This window comes from Acipenser ruthenus, chromosome 6 (assembly GCF_902713425.1).
Source record: "Acipenser ruthenus chromosome 6, fAciRut3.2 maternal haplotype, whole genome shotgun sequence".
Lineage (NCBI taxonomy): Eukaryota > Metazoa > Chordata > Actinopteri > Acipenseriformes > Acipenseridae > Acipenser > Acipenser ruthenus.
In genome coordinates this window covers 1,383,197-1,404,917 of record NC_081194.1, presented here as the reverse complement: position 1 = coordinate 1,404,917, position 21,721 = coordinate 1,383,197, and the positions used below count along the sequence as shown (strand labels likewise).

Below are 21,721 nucleotides of genomic sequence, written 5' to 3'. Positions count from 1 at the left end.
TACTAGCGTAGTAATATATTTAGGAAAAAATAAACCTATATTCATTTTTATATAAAAATGTGTCTATATCTTTATTTCTAAAAACTAGTAACCCATTTTATAAGTGCAATAAGACACTCCAGGGTGTTGGTTGTGTAGAATAACCGCACTTCCAGGAGCTAAAGGCACTTAGCCTAATACTATTTTATCACAATCAACCCCTGTTCGTGTCTTATTGCTCACTTCACGACTGCCTTGAAACAGCAGTACAATTACAACATTCAATGTACAGTTTCATACCTAATATTCTGTATTTATACACATCAGAGGGTCCCTGCCACTTTAACAGAATCACAAAACCGAACGTGATACTAATGGTATATCATGTCTCAAAGTGCTTGAACGTTTCACATACATGCATGTGAATTCAATCAGAGACGCCTCTCAAGCTGGCCATTTGTTTTAATGGCTTGGCAAGCTTGTCATTTACATTTGCACGGCTCAGTGGCTTTTGCATTTCTGCAGCTACTTCTTATTAGGTAGTCTTTTCCAAATTGAGTTTGAAGATCATGGCTTGTGGCACAGATTGTGCACCACATCTAACTAATGGCTTTGTTTTATTTTTTGTTCTGCTTTAAAAAGTCTGATGTCTGGACATAAAACCTATAAACATAACCTTAATTCAGATTTGTCTCTGGCCCAGGGGGAATGCAAGATTTATTTTAAATATATAGGATTATATAAAAAGCACCTGCGGCTGTTTTCTTCTAGAAAGAACACAGCTCTAGCTAGCACCGTGGTTGAGTAGGGGAGATGGGGTATTAAGGAGGCCGGTTTGTACAATAAATGTGCTCATCTACACCAAGTAAAAAGCTACAACCACCTGTATTGTCTGTAGTCTATCTTGGAGTGAGCTTGTATACTGTCTTGTTTATGCCTTCAAATAACTAAATAAGACCTGAGTGTTTCTGATGTTGATTTCATATCCCTGTCTTGGGAGCTTGCTTTGGAATGTCTTCGTTTTGGCTCATTAGCTCCTGCGTCTCCTCCACTCCTCACTGACCGACTGGCCGGTCTGCTGGCTGAGTCACACCCAGAGCAGCAAGCCGGAAGGGATTGCAGCGGGGCTCGGGAGATGGCAATATGGAAACCGACATATTTGACACTCCGCGCAAACAAATACAACTGAAATGCATGACTTGAGATGAGCCCTTGGGCGCTGTAAACCCTTTCTGTCTCCACTGTTTAAATTATAAACAGTTCTGGTGCGCCGTGCTTAAAAATATCAAATCCACATTCCGCTCTTCTTATGAATAGTATTTGAATGTGTGTTCAGGGCTCAGCGAGTGCTCAATGCAGACATGACCGTAGCTTTGCACTGGATCCAAAGCACGGCCCCACTGACTGTGCTGTGTCTTGCGGGGTCCTAACACAGGGGTATTGGTAAAGCAATGGCCTTCTCTGTGCCCCCCTCCCCATACAGCCCCATGCAGCACTTCAACACAGCTGGTGTTCCTTGGGGGTCTTCCATCCCAATGCAGACTCATCTCAGCTCTGCTTGCCTGTAGAGCTCTGAAGGGATGGCTGCAGTCTTCTATTGCTAACCTGCACGCAGAACTGGGGAATCCACATGGTTATTATATGAGTGAATAATGTAATAGTGGTTCTTTAACTGTAGTTAATTTGCAAATGGGCTCTGGTGAGATTATACCTGCAGATATTGGACTGAGGCATTGTACTGCAGGCAGTTGCAGGTTGGACAACGGGAGTCTCCTGTTATAAATGTCTAATTGTTATCAACAATATCCACAATAAACTGTCCATACAGTGTGGTGGTGCTTTATGAATCACACACAAGGTTAATGTGTGTATTTTTAAATCTTAGGTGGTATTTGAAACACCTGTGGGCCAATCGCTTGTGTTCTCTGGAGCGCAGTTAATTGAACACATTTAGCAGATATGGAAAGGGGCAAAGTAAATTACCCAGAGGTCAGTGCTGTTGAAGCACATGCAGTGTCAAGTACAGGAACAAAAAGGCTGGAGCTGCTGATGCATTGGGGAACGCAGCGTGGCCTCTGCCTTGCTGCCTTTACCTAGCACTCTCCTCACAATGTGTGAGCACAATACTATTGCTCCCCTCAGAAGAGTACATTAATGATACATTCTCAGATACAAGGGCTCCAGCAGAACGGCTCAGTACATTACATGAAGGAGATCAGAAACTTCAATTGGACAGCTGGTCCTAAAAAAAACCTTTTTTTAAACGAATGTGAAGATTTGAATTCCCATTGAGCGTGAAATAATGCTGGATGTATTTTTTTGTTGAAGCTGGGCTAAATTATTATTATTATTTAGTTGTCCTTTAAAATAAATAAATAAATAAATTCAGAATGGTATCATGTAAGGTAATGCTGCCAGCATTGTGTGCTTCTTTGAAATCAATATGAGCTGATTCTGCAGAGATGCTTCTAACTGGACATTTGATTTGACTGCAGCCTTGCGCATACTTTAGCCGCCTCACAACAGCATGGGACAGTTCAGAATGCAGGCACTGTAGATAATGGGCTAGGTACTGTACAGTACACTTTAATATAAGAACATAAGAAAATGTACGACCCATCAATGCTCTCTTATTTTCGCACACCCGTGAGATGTTTTAATGCAGTTAAGTATTTAATATTTTTTTTATATAAATAAGACAAACACTTTGAGATATAGTCTTCACATTTGGTACACAACTGTAGTTTCTGGTACTGTAGGTCAAGTTTAAATTAGAGTAACGGCCGACTAAATGGCTGGTCTGCCAAACCTCCGGCTTGCAGCCCATGTGTTCGGTCTGGCCTCTTCTGGCGCCAGATGAACAACCCCAAGTTGATTTTCCTCCTTAAACCACGGAAGCGCAAAGGCCAGTGCAGCCCCCGTGTGGGCCCCCAGCTAAGATCAGCTTCTCAGTGACTCTCCCCGCACTGCACACAGGGGAGCCTTTACTAGGGAAGACACTGGGCTCAGTGACTCGCCCTGCACTGCACACAGGGGAGCCATTACTAGGAAAGACACTGGGCTCACTGACTCTCCCTGCCCTGCACACAGGGGAGCTTTTACTAGGGAAGACTCTGGGCTCAATGACTCTCCCTGCACTGCCCACAGGGGAGCCTTTACTAGAGAAGAGACTGGGCTCAGTGACTCTCCCTGCACTGCACACAGGGGAGCCTTTACTAGAGAAGAGACTGGGCTCAGTGACTCTCCCTGTACTGCCCACAGGGGAGCCTTTACTAGAGAAGAGACTGGGCTCAGTGACTCTCCCTGCACTGCACTGCACACAGGGGAGCCTTTACTAGGGAAGACACTGAGGTCCCCTGGCATATCTCAGTGACTCTCCCTGCACTCCACACAGGGGAGCCTTTACTAGAGAAGAGACTGGGCTCAGTGACTCTCCCTGCACTGCACAAAGGGGAGCCTTTACTAGAGAAGAGACTGGGCTCAGTGACTCGCCCTGCACTGCACACAGGGGAGCCTTTACTAGAGAAGAGACTGGGCTCAGTGACTCTCCCTGCACTGCACACAGGGGAGCCTTTACTAGAGAAGACACTGGGCTCAGTGGCTCTCCCTGCACTGCACACAGGGGAGCCTTTACTAGGGAAGAGACTGGGCTCAGTGACTCTCCCTGCACTGCACACAGGGGAGCCTTTACTAGAGAAGAGACTGGGCTCAGTGACTCTCCCTGTACTGCCCACAGGGGAGCCTTTACTAGAGAAGAGACTGGGCTCAGTGACTCTCCCTGCACTGCACTGCACACAGGGGAGCCTTTACTAGAGAAGAGACTGGGCTCAGTGACTCTCCCTGCACTGCACTGCACACAGGGGAGCCTTTACTAGGGAAGACACTGAGGTCCCCTGGCATATCTCAGTGACTCTCCCTGCACTCCACACAGGGGAGCCTTTACTAGGGAAGACACTGGGCTCAGTGACTCTCCCTGCACTGCACACAGGGGAGCCTTTACTAGAGAAGAGACTGGGCTCAGTGACTCTCCCTGCACTGCACACAGGGGAGCCTTTACTAGGGAAGAGACTGGGCTCAGTGACTCTCCCTGCACTGCACACAGGGGAGCCTTTACTAGAGAAGAGACTGGGCTCAGTGACTCTCCCTGCACTGCACACAGGGGAGCCTTTACTAGAGAAGACACTGGGCTCAGTGGCTCTCCCTGCACTGCACACAGGGGAGCCTTTACTAGAGAAGAGACTGGGCTCAGTGACTCTCCCTGCACTGCACACAGGGGAGCCTTTACTAGAGAAGAGACTGGGCTCAGTGACTCTCCCTGTACTGCCCACAGGGGAGCCTTTACTAGAGAAGAGACTGGGCTCAGTGACTCTCCCTGCACTGCACTGCACACAGGGGAGCCTTTACTAGAGAAGAGACTGGGCTCAGTGACTCTCCCTGCACTGCACTGCACACAGGGGAGCCTTTACTAGGGAAGACACTGAGGTCCCCTGGCATATCTCAGTGACTCTCCCTGCACTCCACACAGGGGAGCCTTTACTAGAGAAGAGACTGGGCTCAGTGACTCTCCCCACACTGCCCACAGGGGAGCCTTTTACTAGAGAAGAGACTGGGCTCAGTGACTCTCCCTGCACTGCCCACAGGGGACACTTTACTAAAGAAGAGACTGGGCTCAGTGACTCACTCTGCACTCCACACAGGGGAGCCTTTACTATGGAAGACACTGAGGTCCCCTGGCATATCTTAGTGACTCACGCTGCACTGCACACAGGGGAGCCTTTACTAGAGAAGAGTCTGGGCTCAGTGACTCACCCTGCACTCCACACAGGGGAGCCTTTACTAGAGAAGAGACTGGGCTCAGTGACTCTCCCTGTACTCCACACAGGAGAGCCTTTACTAGGGAAAACATTGGGGTCCTCTGGCATATCTCAGTGACTCACCCTGCACTGCACACTGGGGTCCCCTGGCATGTCTTTCACAGACCCATCTCTGAGAGAGGTTTCAAACTTTGTCCCTGGAGATACTTTTGTATTTGTTCACAAAATCACCAGTGTATAGTAGCAGTCTATTTTTGGCATGCTGTAAGTTATACAAAATGTTATACCATCCCCACGCCGATCGTTCCTACCGCTGCTGAATCCCTCACAAGTCTGCTGTTGAGATTCCTTTTTGTTTTTCGACGGCAATTAGTAAACAAACCAAACCAAAACAATGAGGCTCTGTCATCTGAAAACAGGAAAACTCTTCAACACGAGAACAGAGTGAACACAAGAGGGCTGACATCAACCTCGCATTACTCCACCATCAGCAACCATCAGGGGATTAGTAACTTATTTGCATAACAAGAGGCGTGGCCGTGCTCTGAGTGTGCGACTCGGAGGGGACAGAACAGTCTGGCACACAATCGGGGACCAGGGATATGAATACCGGAGTGTAGGAGGCACATACTCCAGCCTAGCAGCTGAAGAAGGCTCTGCTTTCCCAGTGAGAGCAGTCAAGTGCATCCCATAGCGTCTCCATGGTGACAAGGCAGGTGTAGGGTTGGCTGACCGTATCACCAGGGAGGAGAATTTGGGAAAGTGAAACCTATGTTGTCTCTCATGCCAGTGAGAAAAGTCTCATGCCATTACACCAACAAAGCACAGACATCGAAGTAAAAGCAGAACAGACATATTGGTCCCTCACTTAGATTTAGCCACTTTAGATTTAGCTCTTCCCTAAAAAAACATTTAAAAATGTAAATGCTTTAAGAAAAAGACCCACAAATAAAAGTGCAAAAGAGATTTGTTGCCCTCCAACATTCACCATATGTTGTGCTTTTTTTGGCTTGGTGTTAAGAATCGTAAGTTATTATAATAGGCGTCAATGCAAGATAAAGTGGACAAGTGCTTGTGACCTCGTGTACTTGTGCGCTCGTGCGCTTGTGTGTTCTAGAGAAGGCCATCCCGTTCTGAAAAGTAACTCTGTTAAGCAGCCTGCCGGTACGTGCTTCATGGACATGTACTGCAGTGGACAACCTTGCAAGGGAAGCCTGCTGCCTGATCAGCGTTTGAACATGCTCCGCAGCCAGGATAATTAGTATCGGAAGTGCAAACAGACCCTATCGGTATCCAGCCATTAGACTGCCTGTAAATACAGTGTAAACACATCTTAATTATCTGGCCTTGTGACAAACCATCTGCCTGGGAGAGACAATGGCTCGGCCTGGCAGATGCGAAGGGGGCTGATAAAGCCTCCACTTAGCTGGCTCTTTCAACTCCGGAGCAGGCTGCCGGGTGAGCCGGGGCACGGTGGGTTCGCTCTTCCTACCTATAATTTGTAGTCACAGTTGCAGGGAAATTATAAAAACCATGCTATTGTGGAGCTTGTTAATTGTAGTCTCGTTTAGAAATGCAAGTAGTAATTAACTTGGAATTGGCATTATACACCAGAATTTGCATTCCTGCTGGGTTTAAAATGCTGTTTTAATAGCAGTTTGTTTTCCCTACATGAATTTATCTGAGGGCCTTTTATGTATGTATCTGTCTATCTATTCTTCCTTCCTTCCTTCCTTCCTTCCTTCCTTCTCTTGTACAGTACACTTCCCTGTCTCCCTGTTCTCATTTACTCTCTCATTCTGTCTTGTAATCAGGCACTGGACCCCAGTTATCTGTCCCAGTGTAAAGCAGGTTTGGGGTCAATTCCTTTTTTGGCTTAATCTCATTTCTGAAGAGATGCCTTCTTTACAGAAAGAGTAAGAATCACATGGATGGAGATGATAAAGCCACAAGCTTAGTGTTACTCGTCTGAGTATAAATGTTATCCAGCTGTTTTAGAATTTTGTGCAACTGTTGAATGTCAAAATGATAAATGAATATGCTGTCAATGTCAGTGTTGGTTTGTATAATTGTATTGTTCTTAATAGAGTATTTTAGAAATGCACACTTAGTATAATGCAGAATAATAATTGTTGCCATTCTTATATGTTGAAAAAACTAGTATGACATTAAATGACGGGTATTCTCAGATAAAAAAAATAAAAATAAATGCTTACAAGAGAGAACTACCATTGAGACATTCATTCTGTCCCAATACCAGATTTGTCCCTTTGAAGACAGCAGCTTGTGTGATTCAGTCCAGTTCAATAGGAGGCTGACATGTCTGTGTGCTGACGCTGCCTCTCTGTTCCTCTCTTGTGTCCCGACGCAGACGTGCTCGGCATCCTGAAGGAAATGAAGGAGAAGGGAGTGGCTGTGCGGGACGCCAACGTCACCTCATTCTTCCACATCCTGAACGCCTTGGCTATGTGTGCGGAGGAGGAGGTCGTGTGGAGCCTCTTGGATGCTCTCTTCACCATGGGCCTGACCGAGCCTTCCGCCAACCTCTGCTCTCCGCTCGTCACTGTGCACCTGGAGAAGTGAGTGCGGGGAAGCACAGACAACTGTAAAAGCGTGAGTGTGGGGAAGCACAGACAAGTGTAAAAGCGTGAGTGCGGGGAAGCACAGACAAGTGTAAAAGCGTGAGTGTGGGGAAGCACAGACAAGTGTAGGAAAGCGTGAGTGTGGGGAAGCACAGACAAGTGTAAAAGCGTGAGTGCGGGGAAGCACAGACAAGTGTAAAAGCGTGAGTGCGGGGAAGCACAGACAAGTGTAAAAGCGTGAGTGCGGGGAAGCACAGACAAGTGTAAAAGCGTGAGTGCGGGGAAGCACAGACAAGTGTAAAAGCGTGAGTGCGGGGAAGCACAGACAAGTGTAAAAGCGTGAGTGCGGGGAAGCACAGACAAGTGTAAAAGCGTGAGTGCGGGGAAGCACAGACAAGTGTAAAAGCGTGAGTGCGGGGAAGCACAGACAAGTGTAGGAAAGCGTGAGTGCGGGGAAGCACAGACAAGTGTAGGAAAGCGTGAGTGCGGGGAAGCACAGACAAGTGTAAAAGCGTGAGTGTGGGGAAGCACAGACAAGTGTAAAAGCGTGAGTGCGGGGAAGCACAGACAAGTGTAGGAAAGCGTGAATGCGGGGAAGCACAGACAATAGAAACAGACAAAACCCTGATAATAACGTACTTCAACTGCTTATGTAGAACCTGTTGTGGTTTGAGCATTTCAAATGCTTTATCATTGACAGTGAGGTCAAGATCTACACTCTCAAATTGTAAGTTTGTTATTTTCAGTTATTAAAAATAAACACCACTCAATTTTCAGTTTCTATAATACAGTACCATGTACGTTTTACTCATACATATATAAACATTAACTTACTGTGTTGAAGTGAAGATGTCCACATTAGGATTCAGGAGAACTCTGGATGCCACATTGCCGCCCGCTTATCGACACACTAATGTTGGAGTTCGGATATGGTGAAGAAGTAACTTGCATCAGTAATTCAGCTGGAGGCAGACATGGTATACTCTTACAGTTTCATTACTGCAGCTCACACATTACTGCAGCTCACACTAATACACGAGTTTAACCAATTGACTTGTTAGCCTTTTAACAGTAAGTATTTTTTTATTTAGTATACTTTTATTAATCATAATACTGATGCTGTTTTATTAATTTAATATTTCACACAAGTTATTCATTTTGTAAAACAATAACAATAAGCAATAACAAGGATAGTCTTACAACACTAGAGTTGTTGTTTTTTTCAGCCCACCCCCCAGTCACAAGTCACTTGTATTCTATTACGTAGGTCCACAAAAATTGTCTTTGCACACTGCCCGCCTTCTGAAAGATTTTTTCTTTATGTAGAAAGGGCAGTGAATGAATGGCATTATTAGAAATATTGCCGAAACCCAGGTTTATCTGTTCAAAACAATAAAAAACAAATTTTCTAAATAGGTCTTGTGGGTGTTTTTTTCAGTTACCAGTTAAAACCCAGTTTCATCGATTCAGCATTCCCTCCACCCACTATCGCACCTGCACCACTGCCTTGTATTGGTGTTTCGTGCCCTGTTATTGTGAATAAATGCACGCTCTATAACACTGCATTGAAATAAATGGAAAGCAATTACATTTACATAATGTGGCAAGAGAATTCTCCTTTCCCCGCCCCCCCCCAACAGAAAACTGTGACATTTAAATGTGTTAAGTTTCCAGCGCGTGTGCCTGTTTGCTGTTCAGAAATAATATCGGGACAGATCTGGAAAACCCTTCCTCCCTCGGCGGCTGCAGCAAGATTGCCAGCGTCATTAATCATTTTTTGCTGTTAATCTACCGATGGGTATCGCTGCTCACTAAAACACAATATGCAAATAAACAAAAAAGCTTGCCTCTCGGCACTAGACCTTAACCTTTATTTCAGCTCTGTTTGCAAGAAATCTGTTCTGATCCACGCAGCCCAGCACGGGGCACCCAGACACTGTCAATGTGGCTTTCATTTTATTTTACACACACACACACACACACACACACACAAACACACACACACACACACACACACACACACAAACACACCGTACCGGCACTAATTATGTAAAAACAAATTACAGCAAGTCTAGGGGTGGGGATTGTATTGTCCATTTTTCCTTTCAGACCCCTTACTTATTAAATACCTCGTTATCCCTGAATAGATCATCGTTTCTCTTTTAAAAATATGCTAAATATTTTAATTAGCAAAGACATCTCATGAGTAGACTGGTACCCTAAAATGTTCTCACTAAATATCTTGGTATCCCTGAATAGAAAATCGTCTCCTCTTTAAAAAAGTGAGGTCCTCTGGAATTGTGTTTCTATACAACGGACTAACGTGACCCAGAAGTCCTGCAGGCTATTCAAAACACCATTTTCTTTTTTGTGAATACCCTTTTTCCTTGATAATGTTATACGTATAGCATATATGCATAGTTCTACACAGCAGGGATGGTAACACTCCCATTGCACAGCAGTGTGATCCATTCCTGCTTTTACTAGGACTTTAATAAGACACACCTGAGCTTGTTACCTATACACTGTGGCGAATCAGGCGTGCAGTAAAACCGTGACTGCTTAAATAAAACCAGTGACTGCTTAAATATAAAATGTACCGATTCCTGCTCGCCCCTAGTGGTAATCATAGTAGAGAAAGCTCGGTTTCACACGGGGCAGTGACTTCATGTAAAGCGATGCATATCAGAGCAGCGTGATTTGTTACCTCAGTGGGGAGAGCACGCCATGTCCGCTCATTCTGCAGCTAGACTCCCTGCACTGGGATCCTGATTTAAACCACAAACCCTTAAGGCTTCATGTTTGTCAGACTTAATCATTCACATTTTTTTTTTAATTATTTATTTATTTTTATTTATTTTTTAAATTTAAAGCTGACTAGGAAGGACTTGCTGGTGCCGACATCTCCCTCCCAGGCTAGACCACGCAGACAGCTTTTTAAATACAGTCCGTCTCTCACAGTTACTGGCAGCACTTTCATCAACGTTCTTCCACTTCTTTGTCAATTCCTGATTCGACAGGGGACAAGGGAAATGTCAGTCTGGTGCTTGAGTCTCTTCAGAATGTCACGCGCAATGACTTTCTAATTGCTGCTTATGAAGACTTACTGTGACACTGAATAAACGTCAGTCTTATACAAACAAGAAACAAACCAGCTGTGATTGATTAAACCGTATTGGTAATTATTGTCTGTATTTTAATAAGGTAAAGAAAGATGTGGCAGGATCTTTTTAAAGGAGAGAAGTGAATGGTAAATGACAAATGCATACAGAAAAAATGGGCAGTCATTTATGTTTGTGACTGTTTATTGGATCACCAAATAAAAAGCTACTGAAAATAAAACGAGAGTAGTTTTATTTTGAGTATTTCTTCCGAGATAAACAGAATAATCGTCAAGTGAATTTCACCTCATATTGGCCCTTATACCCACTCTTCTGTAACGAGGCATGGCCTATTTAATTAGTAAGGTATAAAACAAATGATGCTCTTATCATGCTTTCATTGTAACCCTTTATGCATGGTGACCTCATATGGGAATGGATGCACAAACTCTCTTCTAGTCTTTATATGGGGACATATAGAAGATGCAAATGCATGATAGCTTCATATGAGGATGACATTTTCCCCATACAAAGCAATGGCTTTAATAGGAGTTTAATAAGACACACCTGAGCTTGTTACCTATACATTGTGGCTAATCAGGCTTGTAGTAAAACCTGGAATGGTTGAAGCTGCTATGCAAAGGGAGTGGGTTTGGGTCCCCTTCTCACCTCCTTGTGTCAGCGCTGCAGTAATTTTTAATTCAATTTTAATTTTTGGTTTTGTTTTTTGGTTTAAACCCGGGGAGTGCTTGAGTTAGATAGAGAGAGTCTGGGTCTCTCACTCCATTATTGCTATTATGAATTTAGCATCATCAACGCTGAAGGACAAAAGTGTTCCATTTGCCTGCTGGGGACAGGACAGTGATAAGATGAGGATTTTTTTTTTTTTTCGTCAAGGATCATTGGGTCGTAATTAAGTTGCATTCACAGCTATTGCTTTTTGACAGCTGATTGGTGAATGGTAGGCTTTGTGTGGTGTGTCTAGTCCACGCAGCAACACTATTCTCCCTTCTCGTGTGTGTGTGTGTATGTGTGTGTTTTTGTTCCCTATTATTTTTTTAATCTTTCTTTTTTTTCTTTCTCTCCCTCACTGTCAGAAAATTCTGTTGAGGCTGATAATGTAAATGTGGCATTTTTCTCCTGAACAAAAGGAAGCCAGGGAAATGAGCTATCTTGTCTAATCATTCAGTTGCTTAACAGAGACTGTAGTTTGCCACTTAATTGGCTGGCAAGTACTTGACATGCGGAGTTTAGTGCTGTTCGGGGAGCGTGTTTGAGTAAATGTTAACGCAAGTGACAGCTAAATTGTACCTAGGGAAATTAGAAAGCCTTCAACATGGTTCATTTTTTTCTGTTACGTCGTGGTGGTGGTGGGGGGGGGGGGGGGGATTAGTAGTAATTGCAACACCAGCCTCCTTGTTGGCTCCTTATTATGGTTGATGGGGATTTAAGAGAGTAGGGATGGGGGGTTGGGGGTTGTGAACGTTTAAGCTACGTTCCATCGGGTATAAAACTGATTGCCTCTTCCTGAATTGATTGGGGGGGTGGGAAGGGGGCTGAGCTGAAGTGTGTTTCTTGTGTGGGAGAAAAGGAAAGGGGGCTGAAGTGTGTGTGGACGTGTGTGTTGTGTGGGGGGAAGGGGAAGGGGAATGGGAAGGGGGCTGAGCGGAAGTGTGTTTCTTGTGTGGGGGGGAAGTAGAAGGGGAAGGGGAAGGGGGCTGAGCGGACATGTGTGTTGTGTGGGGGGGAAGGGGGAGGGGAATGGGAAGGGGGCTGAGCGGAAGTGTGTTTCTTGTGTGGGGGGGAAGTAGAAGGGGAAGGGGAAGGGGAAGGGGGCTGAGCGGACGTGTGTGTTGTGTGGGGGGAAGGGGAAGGGGAAGGGGAAGGGGGCTGAGCAGAAGTGTGTTTCTTGTGTGGGGGGGAAGTAGAAGGGGAAGGGGGCTGAGCGGAAGTGTGTTTCTTGTGTGGGGGGGAAGTAGAAGGGGAAGGGGGCTGAGCGGAAGTGTTTCTTGTGTGGGGGGAAGGGGAAGGGGAAGGGGGCTGAGCAGAAGTGTGTTTCTTGTGTGGGGGGGAAGTAGAAGGGGAAGGGGGCTGAGCGGAAGTGTGTTTCTTGTGTGGGGGGGAAGTAGAAGGGGAAGGGGGCTGAGCGGAAGTGTTTCTTGTGTGGGGGGAAGGGGAAGGGGAAGGGGGCTGAGCGGAAGTGTGTGTTGTGTGGGGGGAAGGGGGCTGCGCGGAAGTGTGTTTCTTGTGTGGGGGGAAGGGGGCTGAGCGGAAGTGTGTGTTGTGTGGGGGGGAAGTAGAAGGGGAAGGGGCCTGAGCGGAAGTGTGTTTCTTGTGTGGGGGGAAGGGGAAGGGGAAGGGGGCTGAGCGGAAGTGTGTGTTGTGTGGGGGGAAGTAGAAGGGGAAGGGGGCTGAGCGGAAGTGTGTGTTGTGTGGGGGGAAGTAGAAGGGGAAGGGGGCTGAGCGGAAGTGTGTTTCTTGTGTGGGGGGAAGGGGAAGGGGAAGGGGGCTGAGCGGAAGTGTGTGTTGTGTGGGGGGAAGTAGAAGGGGAAGGGGGCTGAGCGGAAGTGTGTGTTGTGTGGGGGGAAGTAGAAGGGGAAGGGGGCTGAGCGGAAGTGTGTGTTGTGTGGGGGGAAGGGGAAGGGGAAGGAGGCTGAGCGGAAGTGTGTGTTGTGTGGGGGGAAGTAGAAGGGAAAGGGGGCTGAGCGGAAGTGTGTGTTGTGTGGGGGGAAGGGGAAGGGGAAGGGGAAGGGGAAGGAGGCTGAGCGGAAGTGTGTGTTGTGTGGGGGGAAGGGGAAGGGGAAGGGGGCTGAGCGGAAGTGTGTTTCTTGTGTGGGGGGGAAGTAGAAGGGGAAGGGGGCTGAGCGGAAGTGTGTTGTGTATGTGTGGGGGTTACTTTTATTTGCTTGGTTGTTTTTTCTGTGCTGTCCCTCGTCACTCCAATGATTTCAGTCTTAAAAGAGCTTTTCAATCAGGGAGCCGTTGGATGAAGTGCCACTCGACTCGAGCTACACACATAATGTTGGTGCTCTTCATTTCAATTAAAACCAATCGCTGGAGAGTAAGCTCTATTGCTTTTGTCCTCCCCGTTTTTCTAACTGAAACCCCCCCCCCCCCCAAAAAAAATAGTTGGGTGGGTTGTTGTTTTGAATTGCCTGCTCTCTGAACTAGCTCTCTGCAGAGCTGCCGTCACGTATTAGAAATGAATTGCCTGCTCTCTGAACTAGCTCTCTGCAGAGCTGCCGTCACGTATTAGAAATGAATTGCCGGCTCTCTGAACTAGCTCTCTGCAGAGCTGCTGTCGCGTATTAGAAATGAATTGCCTGCTCTCTGAACTAGCTCTCTGCAGAGCTGCCGTCACGTATTAGAAATGAATTGCCTGCTCTCTGAATTAGCTCTCTGCAGAGCTGCCGTCACGTATTAGAAATGAATTGCCTGCTCTCTGAACTAGCTCTCTGCAGAGCTGCCGTCACGTATTCGAAATGAATTGCCTGCTCTCTGAACTAGCTCTCTGCAGAGCTGCCGTCACGTATTAGAAATGAATTGCCTGCTCTCTGAACTAGCTCTCTGCAGAGCTGCCGTCACGTATTAGAAATGAATTGCCGGCTCTCTGAACTAGCTCTCTGCAGCGTTGCCGTCACGTATTAGAAATTAATTGCCTGCTCTCTGAACTAGCTCTCTGCAGAGCTGCCGTCACGTATTAGAAATGAATTGCCTGCTCTCTGAACTAGCTCTCTGCAGCGCTGCCGTCGCGTATTAGAAATGAATTGCCTGCTCTCTGAACTAGCTCTCTGCAGCGTTGCCGTCACGTATTAGAAATGAATTGCCTGCTCTCTGAACTAGCTCTCTGCAGAGCTGCCGTCACGTATTAGAAATGAATTGCCTGCTCTCTGAACTAGCTCTCTGCAGCGCTGCCGTCACGTATTAGAAATGAATTGCCGGCTCTCTGAACTAGCTCTCTGCAGAGCTGCCGTCGTGTATTAGAAATGAATTGCCTGCTCTCTGAACTAGCTCTCTGCAGAGCTGCTGTCACGTATTAGAAATGAATTGCCTGCTCTCTGAACTAGCTCTCTGCAGAGCTGCCGTCATGTATTAGAAATGAATTGCCTGCTCTCTGAACTAGCTCTCTGCAGAGCTGCCATCACGTATTAGAAATGAATTGCCGGCTCTCTGAACTAGCTCTCTGCAGAGCTGCCATCACGTATTAGAAATGAATTGCCGGCTCTCTGAACTAGCTCTCTGCAGCGTTGCCGTCACGTATTAGAAATGAACTTTGTTTTTGAAGGCCCGCCATGACCTCCCTGCTTTCACTACTTGCTTGATTGACACTCCAATTACCCAATCAGCTTTTCACCTCCCCTTCCTTCCCCCTATCACAGTAGAGGGAGGGGAGCACTTGATTTCACTTCATTCTTGCCATCATAATGTCACTGTGAGATTGAGGGGGTTAAAGTTCCTAGATTGGATACAATTGATCAGAAAAAAAAAAGTTTTAGTGGGTTAACTGCACTGCACTGTGACATGATTTAAAGAACAGGAGAGGTTAGCATTACCCCAGAATGACCCAGAAGTGTTGTGGCCCCCTTTTCTGTCTTTCATTTGCTTGCTTTAATTGTAGTGAACTTGAAACAAAGTGTGAGCCATAATGTAATCAAAAAGACCTTTGCTTATATTGCGTAAAAATGATGGATGGAAATAAGATCCTATTGCATAGCAGTTTCACCCATTCCAGGTTTTACTACGAGCTAGATAAAGCCACAGTGTGTAGGTAACAAGCTCAGGTGTGTCATCTTAAGAGAAACCAGGAATGGATCGAACCGCTGTGCAATGGGAGTCATTTCCATCCCTGCAAGAGCCCATTCATCAGCACTCCAGCTCTATCAGGTGAGGGCTGTAAGCATTCTTTCCTTTTTGATGTCTGTAATGTTGCATGTCGTGTCTTGAGTTTTCGTATTTTTTTGCTGCATTTTTTAAATAAACCTGTAATTTAGTTTCGGAACGGGAGCAGGTACACAAGAGCACAGCCAGCTTCCTTCCTCTAATTGCTCATTTGCAGGTAATTATCTGCTGATTGTTTCTGTTTGATTATTATGTAACTCATTCAGTACATGTACGTGTACGTGTTGCTTGTCTGTATGAGCACATACATAGCTACCATTATCATACTTTTATATGTGGAGAAACATAACATAGCAACATAGATTTAATTGAAAAAAAAAACAAAAAAAAGTTATTTTTATTTATTTTCTTTAATTTAGAGTGACCAGTTATTCCCCACACCACAGACGTTCTGAGGGCGTGTGAGCGTCCTCCGATCTCACAATCACTTTTACGCCAAGCAATCCAGAGCAGAGGTGGGCGGGCTACCAATCCCAGAGAACAGAGACCAGCCCTGCCTCTTATACACTGTCGTTGTCTGGCCAGTAGGGTTCACTGTTGCGCGATGAGCAGAATGAGTCCCTGCTGGTTTCCCATCCACCACCGCGGCAGTGTCAGAGCCAATGTGACGCCCCTGTCGGGGGTCCCCAGCAAAGTTCAGTTCTATTTCAAGAAGATCCTTCAAGAAGCTGGGATCAATAAGCTGCTTACAACCAAACGAGCAAGATGGGCTGAATGGCCTCCTCTCGTTTGTAAACTTACTTATGTTCTTATTTCTATATCTCAGCTTTTCAAAAGGAGTTTGGGTTTTTACCCTCCGCATCTGTGGCCTCGTTCACTCTGCAACAGTACCCAGATTTGCCATCAGCAGTTTGTTTCCTGAAGTGCTGTACTGTACCTTTTTCATTTATAAAGTTGCATGCAAAAAAAACCCTGAAAACTCCAAATTGCAGATATTTAAGTAGTTGATTCATAATTGTGTGTACAAATTGGGTTACGGTCAGGGGTAGCAGAATACAGTACATCGGTGGCCAACCCTTTTAATGTTGACCAAATAAGAAAATAATAAGTAACTGACAACTAGGGTGGAACGAAGACCCTGCGGCTCTCCAGGAGCAGGGTTGGCCAGCCCTGGTCTAGTACCTTGTTGTGACCCCTCTCCCTCTCCCTCTGTCTTCAGAGGGGACCTGCCCACGGCGCTGGAGGCTTCTATGGACTGCCAAAGGAAGTATAGCCAGATGCCTCGCCTCCACGACGTCCTGTGTAAGATGGTGGAGAAGGGCGAGACTGAACTCCTGCAGAAAGGTCAGACGAAACTATCGTCACCAAGGGGCTGGGTACCGGGGCTGGGTACCAGGGCAGACAAGAGAGCAGAGGACACTATAGAGTCACTTCATCAAGGGGCTGGGTACCAGGGCAGGCAGGAGAGCAGAGGACACTATAGAGTCACTTCATCAAGGGGCTGGGTACCAGGGCAGGCAGGAGAGCAGAGGACACTATAGAGTCACTTCATCAAGGGGCTGGGTACCAGGGCAGGCAGGAGAGCAGAGGACACTATAGAGTCACTTTTTCAAGGGGCTGGGTACCAGGGTAGGCAGGAGAGCAGAGGACACTATAGAGTCACTTCATCAAGGGGCTGGGTACCAGGGTAGGCAGGAGAGCAGAGGACACTATAGAGTCACTTCATCAAGGGGCTGGGTACCAGGGCAGGCAGGAGAGCAGAGGACACTATAGAGTCACTTCATCAAGGGGCTGGGTACCAGGGCAGGCAGGAGAGCAGAGGACACTATAGAGTCACTTCATCAAGGGGCTGGGTACCAGGGTAGGCAGGAGAGCAGAGGACACTATAGAGTCACTTCATCAAGGGGCTGGGTACCAGGGCAGGCAGGAGAGCAGAGGACACTATAGAGTCACTTCATCAAGGGGCTGGGTACCAGGGCAGGCAGGAGAGCAGAGGACACTATAGAGTCACTTCATCAAGGAGCTGGGTACCAGGGCAGGCAGGAGAGCAGAGGACACTATAGAGTCACTTCATCAAGGGGCTGGGTACCAGGGCAGGCAGGAGAGCAGAGGACACTATAGAGTCACTTCATCAAGGAGCTGGGTACCAGGGCAGGCAGGAGAGCAGAGGACACTATAGAGTCACTTCATCAAGGGGCTGGGTACCAGGGCAGACAGGAGAGCAGAGGACACTATAGAGTCACTTTTTCAAGGGGCTGGGTACCAGGGTAGGCAGGAGAGCAGAGGACACTATAGAGTCACTTCATCAAGGAGCTGGGTACCAGGGCAGGCAGGAGAGCAGAGGACACTATAGAGTCACTTCATCAAGGGGCTGGGTACCAGGGCAGACATGAGAGCAGAGGACACTATAGAGTCACTTTTTCAAGGGGCTGGGTACCAGGGCAGGCAGGAGAGCAGAGGACACTATAGAGTCACTTTTTCAAGGGGCTGGGTACCAGGGTAGGCAGGAGAGCAGAGGACACTATAGAGTCACTTCATCAAGGGGCTGGGTACCAGGGTAGGCAGGAGAGCAGAGGACACTATAGAGTCACTTCATCAAGGAGCTGGGTACCAGGGCAGGCAGGAGAGCAGAGGACACTATAGAGTCACTTCATCAAGGGGCTGGGTACCAGGGCAGGCAGGAGAGCAGAGGACACTATAGAGTCACTTTTTCAAGGGGCTGGGTACCAGGGTAGGCAGGAGAGCAGAGGACACTATAGAGTCACTTCATCAAGGGGCTGGGTACCAGGGTAGGCAGGAGAGCAGAGGACACTATAGAGTCACTTCATCAAGGGGCTGGGTGCCAGGGCAGGCAGAAGAGCAGAGGACACTATAGAGTCACTTTGTGTATATATTGTACGCACCGATCTAGATGTAATAAGTACAGCCACCAAATGAACCTGCTTTAAATTAATAATACAAGATGGTTTGTAAATTTGCAAGCATTCTTACAGATACAGAACGGCCACGAGGAACCTCTTGACAGAATATATCTATTTTTTTCCATTTCTCTCTCTGTTTCTCAGCGATGGATTTCATTAGCCAGGAGCGGGGTGAGCTGACAATGCTGTACGACCTCTTCTTTGCCTTCATGCACACGGGCAAATACAAGGAGGCTCGCAAAATCATTGAGGTGGGATTTCTCCTTTTGTGCCCTATGCACACAGCTATTTAAATCCTTAATTATATTGCTGTAATAATTTCGACTTTTTAAATTAGATTTAGACTAAATCCTAACTAATGCTATTCAGGCTGTACAGCAGTCAAACTGGGAAGAAGGCGGCAGCGAGCTAATACCACACCGCTGCTTGTGCAAAGTACCATCTTCATTCTTCCAACATATAATTAATTGTCAGAGCGCGATTTCGCTCCTTATTGAATTTCCGTTCTCCGCAGTGCGTTCGGGTTAAGCGACTGTTACGAGACAGAGATATTATTTGCATATTAAATCTGGAGATTGTGGAAAAGAGGGAGGGGATGGGGTGGAATTAAATTCACCGCCATTCCTGAGTGTAAAGTTGCTAATCCTCTTCTGCTTAGAACTCTTTGTTGTGGTGCTTAAGAAAGACGGTGGAATTGAATTCTCCGCTGCTCGGGGCTCGGATTATTCGCAAGGCGTCTTGACGAGGAGTAATAATAAAAGAGCGCTGTCTGCAAGTGTGCTGCGTTAAATTTGCCGGTCCTGTCTTTAATATTCTAAGCAGCTTAGATTAGGGGACTGAATTCGGTGGCAAAAATAGAACCACATCTCATATGATTTAAAGGTTTTACTTTAGGTTTAAATTAGGAGCAAAGGAGTATGGCATCCACCTTGTACACATTTTTGAAGGAACTAAGGATTTGTGAACTGTGGACACTGCTTATAGCCTAGTCATAGGCTCTCAATAGGATTACCACTTAGAATATGGGGAAATAAATAAGCCACCAAGTGCCTGTGCAGTCAGCGAGAGTGGTGTTAAGGGAAACCGACATGGGACCTTCCGCAAGGTGGTCGAGCACTGATTAAAAAAAAGAAAGCCTCTGGAATACTGTATAGAGGGTGTTTAAGCTATTCTGCTTATGCTTTGCAGCCTCACACTTCCTTGAGCCAGTTAGCCCTCTACCTTGCTGTCATTCAGTTCAAATCTAGCCCAAATCCTAGGGCTGTAAAAACAGCAGTCCTTATCAAAGTGTAACATGTCCCATTTACTGTTGCTATCTGTACAGAGAGGTTTGTTGAATACATGAAACTTTGTAAGTGAAATATTCCTTTGTTTTCTTGGCAGTTCACAAGCTGCAGATCCGTGCTGTATAATGATAATTGTTGAATAAACCAACAGATCACTAGCTTTTTATCATCTAGCCCCTGGCGGTGTTAACCAGCATAAGCTTGTTGTCTGGCTTAATTATAATTGTTTTCCTTATTAATAAATGGCGTCCTCTATAATAAACCCAGCAGCTGTGTGTGTTAATCAGGCTGGGACCCGAACTGAAAATGGCATGGGGTTTGTCGCGTGGATTTCTTGGTAGGTTTGTAGGTCATTCGTCATTCTGAATTGTTCTTTTTTCTCCAATGGCTAGTTCCCTGTGTTTCGATTACCATGGAGTCCAGTGGCACTTTTGTGATTGCCATGATTTGGTGTGGAGCAGCTGCTTGCCTGTTGTGTGCGGGGATGCGCTGGCTGAGTTGGCTTGATCAAGCCCCGGATGACTGCTGCTGCTGCTGTCTGCAGACTGCCTGGATCAGTTTCACTCATTGGACTTGGAGACGTTCAGCATGAATCTGAGCAGAGGTCTAGCAACCACTGACTCCGGCCTTCTTGATGAGCTTGTCTCTGTGACGTCTCAATAGGGGAGTGAAGAGTGTGATCCGTTACTTAAAAGAAACACTCCCGAACTGTAAGAAATAAAAAAAGTGATGACAATCAGGTGTGGAAATAAGACTTCCATTGCAAAGCAGTTAGATCCATTCCTTGTTTCACTAGTTTAATAAGACACACCTCAGTGTATTACCTTTACACTGTGAGTAATCAAATTCCTTTTAAAACCTGGAATGGGTGAAATTGTTATGCTGTTGTAAATGTTTTTTATGAAAGTGGGTGTAAAACAAGTTGTTTTTTTTTTTTTTTGGTTCTGTGCCCAGCCTTTCCCCTGTTTTGGAAGGCAAAGTGCCTCCTATGCTACCAAGTGCCTGTGATGAAAGATTGCCTGCTTGGGGACCTCTCCAATCATATCCTCAGTGTCTGCCTGATTTCATGGGGCAGTGTTCACTCAGTCAGAGGGCTTAGGACCAGGATTTAAAACACAAAATAGCAGTTTCACCCTTTCATGCATGAAATATTGAAAATAGTTTTACAAGTAATTTTGGACACATAATAAATCTGTTTTTCATTGAAAATGCTTTCAATTGTTTTCCATTGCTTTATAAGTGGGGGACAGATGGCATCCTCATATGAGGTCATCATGCATTTGTATCTTCCATTTCTCCCCATATAAAGACTGAAGAGTTTTTTTTTTTCTTTTTTTTTGTATCCGTCCCCATATGAAGTCATCGTATATGAAAGGTGCAAATGGTAAAAGTACAAACTGGAATTGACAGAGCAGTTTAAACATCTTGCAGATTCAGTACGGCTGCCCATGGTGGCTGCAGCTCCTGAGTGACTGTTTTATAGTAATCTAACTGAGCGTATCAGAATCTGACATGCTTTTATTTATTTTCTAAATGGGACAATAGACTATAACTCTTACCTGTATGCTAACAAACGCAGTCATTTCTACCATATGTAATTCCGTCTCGTTTCTTATTTTTTCTCTTCTCTGTAAATGTAACTCCCTCTTCTTTCCTTTCTATCCCACCCTACATGTCCTATCTCTCATTTGATTTACTGCTCAAGGAGGTCCAGATGTCAACAGCTGGCAGACCTTAAACCCCAAACTGTCGGTCACTTTCAAACCGAAATGTAATGAAAAAGGAAGGCTTAAAAACTGCTAAAGTACTGGAATGAGTCCTGGCACTTGTCTGCAGTAAGGTTAATAGAACCCTTTCAAGGCGGCTTGAAGAGGCAATCACACAGTAATGAAGAGGGCCAGATGGTGGTCAACGTGCTTCTCTCTGTCTCTCTGTCTCTCTCTCTCTCTCTCTATCTCTCTCTGCTGCTGGGATTAAGGTTTTCCAGGCTGTCTTATCTTCCAACATCAGCAGATCTCCCTTGATTTAGCTGCTGCTCTGTCTTTTTGGTGCTCAACAAATGAAATGGCCGGCAGTGATGTATCAAACTTCAGCTACAATTAATCAGTCCCTTAATGCCACAGCGCAGCTGCTTCTCTCTCTGTGCAGATATTAAATAATAATAATCTTTATTTTTATATAGTGCCTTTCATAATGGAC

At 45.9% G+C, this 21,721-nt stretch overlaps 1 pseudogene; it reads left to right on the top strand.

Annotated features, from left to right (window-relative positions):
* LOC117411290 (leucine-rich PPR motif-containing protein, mitochondrial-like) overlaps positions 1-21,721 on the top strand; it is a 72,880-nt pseudogene that overhangs the window by 19,071 nt on the left and 32,088 nt on the right.